This window comes from Mustela erminea, chromosome 19 (assembly GCF_009829155.1).
Source record: "Mustela erminea isolate mMusErm1 chromosome 19, mMusErm1.Pri, whole genome shotgun sequence".
Taxonomy (NCBI): domain Eukaryota; kingdom Metazoa; phylum Chordata; class Mammalia; order Carnivora; family Mustelidae; genus Mustela; species Mustela erminea.
Genome location: NC_045632.1, coordinates 30,274,252 through 30,287,207, shown reverse-complemented (window position 1 = coordinate 30,287,207; position 12,956 = coordinate 30,274,252). Strand labels below are relative to the sequence as shown.

The following is a 12,956-nucleotide window of genomic DNA, read 5'->3' as shown; positions in this document are numbered from 1 at the left end:
CAGTTTGTCCTTTTGTGATAAAGTTTCTAAGCAAAAATTTCCTCCCCAAATAAGGTTGTGTTTTTTAACTGTGGTGTGTCAAGAGAGTTGGGCAGTTTTTTTAGATCGTTTTCGTAAACTGTCTTTAGCTTAACAAGCAGCCTCACAAATACGCTTTTATGATTGTTTTAAGATTTTTGACTCTGTTTTACCTCGTTTTTGGTTGCCTTTGCATTTATAACTGGATACAATTGTCCTTCGTATATAGTTGAGTCACTCTTCTGGAATAGAATTGGGATTTTGCTGAAGTGCATAAAATTTGATATGTGATTTAAGGAGAGCTGCTGACAAATTGCTGTATAATCACATCTCTTTAAATTCATGCAAGGTAATGTTAAGGTAATCTTGAATGTGTTAGTACACAACGACTTTTGGGGTTGCAAGAATGAAATGCCTCCTTTATTTAGGACTACTTAAATTCATGGTTATTTTATATGAAAATGCTAGAATAAGTTTGAGCTATATACCATATTAACATCGGCATCTTGACTGAATTCCATTTTTTGTCTCCCAGATGAAATCTAAGAGATTTTATTTTATGGTTATGTTTAAGAAGCCATTAGCCTCATACTCCAATTAAAATATAGGTCTAGGGGGGAAAATAACAAAACCCCCTCTTTCAAAAATAAACATGTTATGAAATCTTAAATTACACATTTTGGAAGAGCTGGTTGCAAGGAACGTAGTTTTCCTCTCTCCTGGCCCAAGACCTTACCCGAAGTGGGATTTGGAGTCTTGTGTGAGCCCTTTCCTAGTCAAAGATGTTAGATTAAAAAACAAACATAACTGGTAAGATACAGGAAACTAATGAAAGCTGTACGATCACCCATCTGGTAAAAAGTTGTCCCTACAGAATTCAGGCAATCATAAAATCACAGAAAGATGTATGTAATCAAGATGTTCTTGCAGTGTGAGCAAAAACTCCGGGCCACCAGGCTATAAAACTCTAGCCCTGACCTGTTCTAGTAGCCAAGACCCTGCCAGTAGTTTCTTAAATGCTCGCTCTTATCGAAAAAGTCTTTTCTTAACTTTTGGAAATGATAGATGTGAATTCATAGGCATGAATCCTGTTTGATTTAAATGATGACATATTATATCTGGTTGGTATCTTCTTTCACTGATGATTTTTGAGTCAAGTAGGCCTGCGGTATTTGGTTTATCAAATATGATTGAGACTGGAAAACAGACACATGAAATCACTTACAGTTCTTCAGGAAGAATTCATAGATTTGTTGCTCTTTTTTAAAATGTTAGCCTTAGCATACCATGTTACACTGTCTCTATTTCTTGATGTATGTGCAGCAGGGGGAGAAAAAGCAACAGAGTATTTATGTACATGGAAAGCTTCCTAGCTGACAACCAACTAGTTGATACATACTGGAAAGGCATTTAAGTAATCCTTGATTACAGGCAATAGTCTTACACGTTGATCCATCTAAAGTTCGCGTAATGCCCACTTGAAGACAGACCCCCGATTGTGTTTGGATAGTGCAGAAGCAATAATCTTGTAATATTTATTTTTTAAAATACTTGAATGTCTTTTGTTTATGCTGAATGTGTAGACTGATCGGTATCAGGGTTTTTCAGTCTTGCTACTGTTGACATTGTGGACAGGATCATTCTTTATTGTGGGCGCTGTTCTGTGCATGGTAGGATGTTTAGCAATATCCTTCTAGAAGCCAGAAGTAGCCTCTAGTAATGACAGTAAAAACTCTGCAGACATTATCAAATGTCCCTGGCAGGGGGAGGGGGACAAAACTGCCCATGGTTGAGAATGTGTGATCTGTAGACCTCTTTGCTTCTATCTGCTCTCTCCGTCTATGGCTTTATCTGCCATTTCTGTATTAGCACATTTGTTCTAGGCACCTGAACACCCTACACTTTAAGAGCACTGCATTTTCTACTTCAGCGATCAAAGAACAGAAGACCGATAATAGAAGTCATGGATGTTTTGAAGGAATTCATGATAAATCATGATTACAGGGACCAACTGAAATGAGAGAGGGTTAGCTTTACCATTGGTTAATAGAGTTTAGTTACGGAACTCAAGAAATACTGTTATTGGTTAAAACAGTTTCATTTAAAAACCACTGAGGAATATTTGGCTTCATTTGTTGGTCTTTTTTTTTACATTTGAAATTTCATACGGTGTGTAAGGAACACCGCCCAGGAGACTTACTAAGGGTGTTTGGTATAAATAGGTCACATCATTAGAGACCTTAAAGTTTGTTTTCGGTGGAAAGTCTCTGAGGCCCTTAGTCATTTGACTGCAGCGTGAACCATGGAGTCTGGAAGCATGAGGAAAATAACTTTCTCTTCTCTGATTTTCCCTTTCTGTTCTGTTTCAAGGCTTGGCCGTACTTTGGTTGATGTTAATGGTGGTTCACCTGAATTTGATGTGGACGGAATCACGTGTACATAAAAAGAAATAGTTTGGTTACAGGTTTTTAAGGCCACCGAAGCTGCCAATTGGAAGTACTGCTGAACTTGACTCCGAGGCACCGCCTTATCAGTTGAGGACCTACTGTGTGCCGGGCAATGGTGCTTGGTGGCCAGTGGTGCTCTCATATAGCCTCTGCCCTCAAGGGAGACAGGTATGGAAGTAGATCACTTGAGCGCAGTACAGAGAGACACACAGCCTGCCTTGGAGCTTGGAGGAGGAGAACTCGGTGCAGTCAGCAGTGGGCAAGGTGGTCCCAAGGAGGACTTTTCTGAGGGGCTAGTTCTCTACCATCCTTGCTGATGATACCTATTTTGTGCTTGAGGGGAATCCATTCCCTGTAAACGAATTCGCACTGAGGTGCTTCTACCAGATGAGAGCTAAGTTATTATTCCTCCCAGAGATACTAGAATCTATCACGAGACACAGCCCTTTCGAAACGCACGTGAGGCAGTCTACTGCGGTCCATGATGGAAATCTATCTGCACGTGACGGTCAAAATGTCAGGGGCCACGGTCTTTCTGGTTCTAATCCTGACCTCAGAGAAAGGAGCCACCTTTTCTATACGGACTAATCACTACTCTTAGCTATCATTTCAGTGCTTTTCAAGAAACCAGAACAGACCAAGCACATGTGTTTCACAAGTCACTGGCATTACATAAAAGGTGCCCCCAGTTTGCTAGAAACGATCGAAAACACACAGAATAGGCATTATTCTTACTCTCTGGAAAATGTGCTCTGAATCGTATTATCTTCTGCTTCATGTTGGCTGCTCTTCCCCTCACTTTGGTGTTTGGTCTTGCTGCCACCTACAAACATGTGCGAATCTCCTTTTATCCGTAAAGCATGTTTGAGCTAAACCTCTCCAAAGTATGCTCTGTGCCTGCTGGCTCCTGTTTCCGCCCTCCTTCTGCTGTCTCTGCCAAGAAGGCTTGTTTCCCCATTTTTATGACATTGGGCCTTTGCCCAAGTGGTTTTCTCTATGACAATGCTCTTGTCTCACCAGCAAGCTCTTATGCATCCTTCAAAGCCCCACTCCGGTGGCTTCTCTTCTTTGAAATCTGCTTACTGTTCATGGGGTGTGCTTTGCATTATATCCACACGCAGTAGCACCTGCCACATGGAGTCTGAGTCTTACGTGTTTTTTTTTTACCTAATACCACCATTATCTCTTTTAGATTATAGGCACCTAATAAATACTATGTAAAATATTTCCATCACCCATTTATTTTTCCCAGATGATCAAAGTCCTAGCTTTCCAGGCTCCTCGCTCTCAGCTTTCTGACATTTACCAAGTGCTTCTTCCATCTAAGACCATTTGCTGGGGGTGAGGTTGGGGGGGTGGCTCGTGTTTTCTCTCTTCTAACACAGCCCAGTCCTCCTAAAGCTCCTTTCTTCTGCCCTTAGAAGTAAAGAAACAGAAATTCAGAGCAGTGACATGAAGCAGCTTACCTGATGATCTTCAGCTTGTAAGTGACAGAACTGGAATTTGAACTTGGACCTCTCTGGCCCGTTCCTTCACTCACACGTTCGACAAATATTTACTGAGCACCTACAAACCTTGGGCCACCCATTGCCCTGGGGCCAGAGGAAACCAGGTGGAACCAGTTGTGAAGCCAAAAGCTACATAAAGGATGGAGAGGGAGAGAGTGGTCGGGTCAGGAGGAGGGCACGTGCTAAGGCCCCGAGAAGACAGTGAGGAGTCGGAGCAGTGTGCTTGGGGCTCAGTAAGGAGGGAGTCTGGAGAAGCAAACAGCAGCCAGTTCATACAGGAACTTGGATTTTACTGTAAATATCATTGGGGAGCCATTGGAGTCCTTTGAGTAGTAAAACTCTCCTGTCCTGACGCTAGAAGCCACGACAATGTACGAAACTGACATGCGTGGCCTGTTTTGGTGCTGCAGGGCTCACTGAAGTGTTACCTTGCCATTAGTACAGATGGAAAAGGTGGCTTTTTAGGTACAAACCCATTCAGTCCTCAAAACCCTGAAGCGCATGGAGGCCCAGTGGCCGGTGCACAGTTCCGTGGCCAGCAAGTACCTCAGCCGGGATTTGAATTGTCCTTAAGACCAGTTCAGTGACTTACCTACTACCAACCCACAGCTATCATGGTAGGACTGGGGTTCAAAGCCACTTTGGTGACTCTCGAGATGAAGTGTTCTCCGTATTCGAGTCTTCCCACTCTTGACTCTGCCCAGTCTAGACACCTGCAGCCTCATGCCTGCCTTGAAGTCTTACCTGGTCTTGTTTCCAGTTTTTCCCTTGTAATTAACCTTGTCCACGTCCGACTATTTGTGTGCTCGGGGCTGGGTTTTCCATCTCTCTCTCCTTCTTCCTCCCAACAGACCTTGAAATTTAGTGCATTTCAGAGTGTTAAGATTGGCCTTGGGGGCTCTCCAGGGCCTGGCTGCCTGCCGTCTCCCCCAGCCTCCCCCCACCCCCCGAGTCACAGACACCTCCTTGCGGCCACATTGGTCTCTGTGTTGTTCATGTAGGTCTGCAGCTTCGCACACTCTGTTCCCTCCGCCTGGGACGCCCTCTCCTTCCCCCTCCTTCCTCGGTTCAAGACTTGTTCCTCAGAGTGGAACAAGTTCCTCATTCCCTTTTGGTTCTTCTAAATGAGCAGGTCATGGGTCAGTGTCACTCCCTGACTTGGCCTTTAGGTGGAGAAATGTTTTGCCCTCATCTCCCTCACTGGGTTGTCATCCCTTAAAAGCCACTAGAGTATCTTCTACTTCTGCTTCTTGTCTTAGGAAAGGTAGATGTAATTCCCCAGACGTATGCTACTAGTTGGGATCTAGTAGGTACTGGGTTTAGAGTTGGTAAGGCCTTTTGGGGGGGGTGCATGGAGAAATCAGAATTACACCAAAGAGGTGACCACTTAGCCCTCGGTGCAGCACAACTGGCTTCTTTTTGTTGGTGTGTGTGTTTAAGGCCAATCAGGCCTTTCTTTCTCCATTCTCTGAATATTGGTGATGCTTGCCGGCCAGGCCCGTCCCAAAGATTGCTCCATTTTTGTTAAAAAGAAAGCTTGATTTGGGAAGCCTAGGAGTCTCTCCTCTGCTTCTAATTGTTTTTCTGATATTAAACAAGTGCAGTTGGGTTTGAGAGGGTGTTGTGGGTATTTTTTTTTTTTCCCTTGCCACCTCTAACTAGTCCAGATGGTTATGCAATTTACAGACTCAAATGTGTCCAGATCATGAAAATCCAAAGGCCCCCGTGTTTGGGTAGAGTCCATATGTTTAAGCATTGTTGTCCCTTGTGTGGGTCCACAGAACTTGTCGAGAAATCTAGTAGTGGAACTTGCATTCCCTACTTGGTCCAACTTAAGATGTTCCCATCCTTTCTTCTGCGCATGAGGGTTGGGAGAGGGGCCAATGGTCCCATCGTGGCTGGTTCCATTTTCCTGTAAGTGAGGACGTAAGAAGATATTGGAAATAATTGAGCCGAGCCTTTGTTGCTCTAAACAGAACAGCTCATGCCCCATCAACATTTCCATGAGATCATCATCAGATGTCTGGAAAGGTTTATTAAAAAAAAAAAAAAATCCATATTTGTCTAAAAGGAATGAGGCTAGTCATTTTCAAATATTAGTGTGTCCTGGAATTCTTGAGAAGCTGGTTAAACATACAGATTCATGGGGCCCTGCCACCTAGAGATGCTGATATAGTAAACTTTAGGGAATCTCAGCCTGGTCAGTTGGCGTTCCCTGGCGCCCAGAGTTTGAGAAACTCTGACCTAGCCAATAAAGCAAACATTTTTTAAAAAACAGAGTATTTTAAATCAGAAAAAAAAAAATCAACTGTCCTATTTATTACTAAGTATTTAATACTGAAGATTCTTGCCCCTTTGATGTTAGGTTATTGGCTTTTTCTTCTCTGGATTCTCCGCCTGCAGACCCAAATCAGTGTGATTCCCTGCAGTGTTTTCAGCCACCTCCACTTCACACCCCAACCCCACCCACCCAGGCCTCTATATCTTCTCTATAAAAGGGTTGGTGCATTTTCTAGAACAAAGCATTTTTTTTTCAAGCTCAGTATATCTACTGTTTAAAATATTAATTTTATTAGAATATAGAAATCTTTCTTGTTTCTCCTTTTTTCGCCTAGGTGTGCTTATTGCTGGAACCTGTGGGGATCGATGCCTGGTTTCTCCTTTGGCTTGAATTTCAGGTGCTTAGACCAGAGCCTGGAGAGCAGTTCTGCATACCAGCATTTCCCATCTGGAAATTAATTTCTTTGTTGGTTCATTCAGTGCAGATTTGTTGAACACCTACTATTTATCAAGCTCTCTCCTTGGCACCGAGACATCAGCGCGAACAGTGCAACGCGTGGTTATCCTCATTACAGTTACTTCTTGTTGGGGGAGAAAGACAATAAACATGTGACGTGGAAAAGTGTTGCAGAAAAGAACAAGACGGGAAAGAGGGATAGAAAGTGGTGGTGGAGGAGGAGAGCCGCAAAGACGTTGGATAGCGTAGTCAGAGTATGACATCTGAGAAAAGCCTCCAAACGACGGGAAGGGAGAGAGGCATGAGGACGTTGCTGGGGACCTTGCTGGGGATGCTGGCTCAGGTAGAGGAAGCAGCTGGTACAAAGGCCCTGAGGTCAGAATGTGTCTGGGGGCCTGCAGGAACAACAGGGAAGCCAACAGGGTTAAGGTAGGATAAGCAAGGGGGAGAACATTGTCCAAGGGTCAGAGAAGAAACGGGGAGCCCTCGTGAGGTCTTGGCTTCTTCCCTGAGGGAGGAGGAAGCCATTGGAAATGCTGCGCAGAGGAGAGATGGGCTCTGACTTCGGTTTTCAAGGGATCTCTTCGGCTCTGTGCTGAGAATACACTGATGGGCAGCATGTTAGAGAAGGCAGGACCAGCTGGGAGGTGACCGCTGTGGCCCACGAGGGGGTGGGTGGCTTGGGCCTGGGTGACAAAGTGGCCAGCCGTGGGGCCATAACCGGAAAGATGAGCCAACGGCATCTTTGATGATTTGATGGGGGGCAGGCAGAAAGAGTGGATTCAAGGATGCATTGTGGCCTGAGTCACCGGAAGTGAGTCATCTCCCCATCAGAGGAGATGGGGATGGCTGTGGGTGGAGCGGGTTTGGGGAGAAGATGAGGAATTCAGTTTTTCGTGCATAGGATCGAGCCTGCCTATTGACATCCAAATGCAAATGCTGTAGGCAGTTGGATAGATGAGTCTGGCACTCGGGAGATAATTATCTAGGAGTTTTTAGCATATGGAAAAGGCAAATAATATTTTTGAAAGTTTATTTTCTTAAAAAATTCTTGCTTTATATTTGAACCTGTTAATATATGTATGCATATGTATATGCATGTGTATAATTATACATATGTGTGTACATCAGCCTCTCTCTGTATTTAACTGTATATACATAATTAGCAGACGTGTTTGCGCACGTCTGTGTATCATCACCCACTCATTATACCTCCTAGTCCATTGTTGGCAGTGTTTTGTGTCCAGGCTGTGGTCTCGTCCATAACCTTTGGTGTAGACCGTCTTGATTGCAGGTGCACCTGGTAATCGCCGGTATTTATTGTCATCTGTCCTACTGGACTTGTTGTGTTCACTCTTTGGGGCTGTCTACCTTGAGACAGACGACCGCTGCTGGAAATGGTGAAAATTTGGTTATCTGGGGAAAGTTCTTTTCCACGGGGGTAGGTAGCTGAGCTTTTGAGAGTGCGTGAACTATGCGAGTGAGCGGGATTCTGCCCTTCCCTTCATGTGACCATGCTTGGCCCTCTGGAGCCACGATGGCACAGTTTGTTTGGGTAAGCAACTTGACCGACATCCTTACTAAGGCATCACATTGGATGGTGTTTGCTAACAGATGTAATGGGGAAAAAAGAAAAGAGAATTCGAAGAATTATCTTTTTTTTTTTTTTTTTAAAGGATTACGTTTGTGCCATTTAGCTGTTTGATACCCGGTAGTTAATGCCGCTTTATTAGAAGCCCATACAATTCTTCACATGGGCATCAAAATAATTTCAGGGGAAATGATGCTGTGTGGACTCATCGGGCTGGAGTATTTTGTCTTGTGATTACAGATGGGTTTTTGTCTGTGCTGCTCTACTTTCTTCCAGGCCTTTTGCTGGACAAGCTAGAATTAACAATCTCCATTAATTTACTTTGGCACTTCACATGGGGAGACAGGCCATGAACACGATGGTTTCTAATAAATTTTTTTAGAAATCCTGCAATGCTCCCTTTTAATTGATGTCCTTCATAAATTGTATTTGCCGAAGCTGTAATTATTCATCAAGCAGCCAAAGCAAATCTACCTCCAGGTACAATGAAGATGTTCTTTTGTGAAATTATTAAGATACAGAAGTTCGACAGGCAGAGTAATTTAGTTCTGCTTTATAATTATATCTTTGGGGATTATATCTTTGGGGATCACATCTATTAGAGCCTATCAAAGTGGAAAGGACCGATCTTCCCCAGTGTACTTCATAAATGCCCCTGCCTTGTAGTGACCATTTCCCCCAATATAGAAGCCCTTGGAAACCACTGGAATTGGACTCTCTTTCACAATGTTTTTATACGCTCTTTGCCTCAGGTAACTCCGTTTCACCCGATGTTCATTTAGTTTATTTGAAATATTTTGTTTTGACTCCTGAAATCACATTATAAAACCTTATATTGGTTGAGTTAGGGATCTTCCAAGGAATATCCCTGAACAGCTACTATCTAGAAAGTTTGGAAATCAGCCAATTAAATGACCCGGAATGCATAATTTTTAGAAATTCTTACTCAGGTGATTCACAAAATGCGTGAAATTTACTGTGGTACAAAATGAGGATATTAGCTTTGGTAAGGATTCAGGGAAAATAAAAGAGTATTGTCAGTAAAGGCTTTGGAACAAGGTTTCGCAGAGTGTTCCCACAGACTGTTGTGGGGGAATGCAAAAGCAGCATCCCATGGCAAATTTGGGGAAAGGGGGAGGGTTTACCATCCCCCACTTAAAGAAAAATATAAGCTTCATCCGGATAGGAACTTTGTCACCTTCCTCACCATTTTGTGGCCGATGCCTTGCACACAGGAGGTGCGTAAGTAAATGTTTGTTGAATGAATAAGCTGCAGGACTTCTCAGAACATTGAACCTGGTGTGGTGGACACTGTGGCTCATCAAAGAGGGACAGTGGTCTGCAGCCTTTCTCAAACTTAAGAGCCTTGGAATTCTTTCCTTCAGGAGCATTTTTCCAGAATGAGGTGCCTGGAAGTACCTCCCAGGAAATTCTGGCCCTGAGTAAAACTGATGAAAATGGAGTCTTAACCTTGAATTGATGATTGAGTGAAATAGTCAAGGTTTTGTGGCCCTTGGAACATAAGTGATACATACTATGAGGCAAGAGGGATGCCAGACTCCTATGCTTACATCTATGATTTTGGCCATTGACCTTTAGAAGCCTCAGTCTGTTTACCTATTAAATAGGGATAATAATGACTTTTTTTCCTAACTTGTGCTGGGGTAAACAAATTGCATTTAGTCACACTTGGGGAAGTTAAAGGAAGTAATGTATGTAGAGGGTTTCTCATGGTAATTATTATTATTACTATCATTATTGTCTCAATATCATCATAAAAAAATGATGAAATTGCTCCAGTCAAGATGTGTGATTATGAGACACTGAAGTTAAAAAAAAATTGTGATCAATCTTTCTAAATAGCCTTCCAACAAACATTGGAATGTTTATAATATGCTGGGCATTGTTGTTGATTTTGGGGGGAGACAGTAGTGAATGCAGTAAAGGCCCCTTCCCTCATGGACCTAGGGGTTTTTTGTAATATATTGTGTTTACCGATGTCGCTGTCTCTTAGAACATAAAGTAAATTTAATTGTACACAATTCAGTTAAAGTTAATTGTTCCGAGGTCATTATATTAGAGATCTGCCCCAAAGGATCACTTTTTCTCTCAGAATCAGATCTGTTCATACACAAAACGAGTAGAGGAGGACTCATAGGTCACATTTTAAAATGAAACAAATTAAATTAAGCTAGTGTTACCAGATAAGGCAAATCAGATGGAAAGTGGCATCCCTTTCACCCTGATCAGTGTAACCACACTGTAGAGTGGCCAAATTTAGCAAGTAAAAATACAGAGTGGCCTGTTATAGTTGAATCGCAGATAGAGAACACTTTTTTTAAAGTATAAGTATATCCCAAATAGTGCATGGTACATACTTACACTTGAAGTTCTTCATTTGAAAACCAAATTTAACTGGGTACCCTCTGTCTGTTAAGCTACTCTACCACGCTGAACCAGGGGCCCAGCCACCTGTGCAAGAGAGAGAGAGAAGCCGTTCGTTCCCCGCCTAAGTCAATATTTGCGGCATCTTTGTAGGGGAGGTATTTTTTTTTTTTTTAACCCCACACTGAACGGAAAACCTTCGCTTCTATTTGAAATGATTTATAACTGTTCCTGCCTGATCGCCAAGGGTTTCCAAATTAAAAGCCATTAATTAAGGCCTTATATAGATACAAAAGATATGCAAGGAGTGCTTTGTAATTCCAGCCCCGTACTTCAGGTGAGAGCTTTTCAAATTACGTGGACCACTGGAGCCACCTGCTTGACTAAACGCAGCGCGGCGGGCCTGTGGCTCATCAGCACACCGCGGAGCCAGCGTTGTTACTGATTTTTCTCATTTCTCCAGGGCAAATACTAATTAATGGATACAATTCACAGCTGATTAGCTGTAGTTTCTTCAGTAATTACATTCGCAGACTAACTGTTCAGAAGAGGATTTCTAACCCAGTTCTTACTTCACTCTAAGCTTAATTTGTTTTTTGAATTGTTTAGGCCCTTAGTTTAATAGCCATTTTATTTTTCTTTGTTGTTTTAGGTGCTATTAGATAATAAGTGAGTTTAATCTTAAAAAAAAAAATTACTCTCTGATAATGAGCTGCTTTCCTTAAATGGATTTCTAATTCCCCAGCAAAACCTACATTTAAATAACGTTAAAGCTGGGATGCAGGCTGCCTGGCGATCTGGGGAGGCGGGATGGGTGCCTGGAATTTACGTCATGACCCAGGTTCTCAGAAAATACCCAAAAAGAACGTTCGGAAGGGAGGCCTTGAGATTTTATCCTAGCATCATTAACTCATGGAAAATTCCAAGACAGAAACCTATGCTTTTTCTTGCATATAACTAACATTGTAGAAAAATGGGGGAAAGATGTCGGTGTCTGGGGAGGGGGGCGGCAGTGCACGGGTACCTGCTCCCATATGTACTTTTCTTAGTCTTAAAATTGTTTTTAAACCCCTGTGTTGAAATACAGTGGACACACAACAAACTGTGCATAGTTCACGTAGACGCCTTTGTGAGTCTGGAGACAAGTGGACGTGGGTGAAAGCATCCCCTCATGTTTTTGGTATCACATGCCTTCAGAGAAACCAGATAAAGGTCTTTCTTAAGTGCTAACAAATACATCTTTCAGAAATCCTTATAAAGATGTTTATCCAAATGAATCTGAGGGCTCATTGTGTAAGTATGTATTTAGGGGTCGTTTTCCAGGGTGGGATTTTGCTTCCGTAGACCAGAGTGGCATTCCGGAGCCATTAGAGCCTTTCGTGTAAATCCCGCTTAGTTCTTGGATCCCTGACATGATAAAGTGTAGCATGTCAATCCCGCGTCTGTGCGCGGATCTTACAGGTTGAGTCAGGGGCTGAGAGCCCCCTAGAATTGTTGAGGGGAGGGTTATGTGGGTCTTCCGTGTCTATATTTATTCTCTGCATTTACCTGTCCATGTATCTGTATTTCTCTCTCTTTCTCCTCTCCCTCCTTGGGAAACTTACGCTTTTAAGTAATTAACTAGCTCTGTTTACATTAGAGAATGGACATATACATTTCATCCTTTGGAGGCCAAACCTGCGTGTTATTTGATGCACTGAAGGCAGAAACAATACGCGTTATAAAAAAAAAAAAAAAGAAGAAGAAGGGCATTTTTCCATCATGGAAAGATGATGAAAATAATATAGCAACAAATAATTATGCTCATGGAGAGTTTCCATACTGCCAGACTGATAACGAAATGTTTAAAGCAACAAAACGTGCCTACTTACACCATCTGAACCTGAAAATACATTTCTGGCAAAATCCAAGTTTTACATTTTGATAACAGGTCTGTCGCAGTAAAGAGCTTATGTCTGAAATGCTGATACAGTCTTATTTGTCATGGTATGAATAGGCTATTGTGTTAGGGAATTAAATAAAAATTGCTGTGTTCATAGGATCCCGCTTATTTTTTAAACCTCTTTGCACTTAATGTTACATTGAGAGATTAAATATCACTGTTTTCAACAGCTCTGATGGACACAGATATCGTTTTCAACTCTGTTTGGAGATTAAAAAAAAAATTCTTTCGTCTCATTATTTATTTATATTCATGCCACACCCCATTCACAAGAAAATAGAATTTGAGTCCCGAGAATTGAATTCTATTCCCTTTATTTCACATTTTA

The 12,956-nt window shown here is 42.3% G+C and overlaps 1 protein-coding gene across 3 annotated transcripts in view; it reads left to right on the top strand.

Annotated features, from left to right (window-relative positions):
- Positions 1–12,956, top strand: part of TOX3 (TOX high mobility group box family member 3) — a 111,841-nt gene that overhangs the window by 68,348 nt on the left and 30,537 nt on the right. The gene's annotated exons all lie outside the window — the stretch shown is intronic.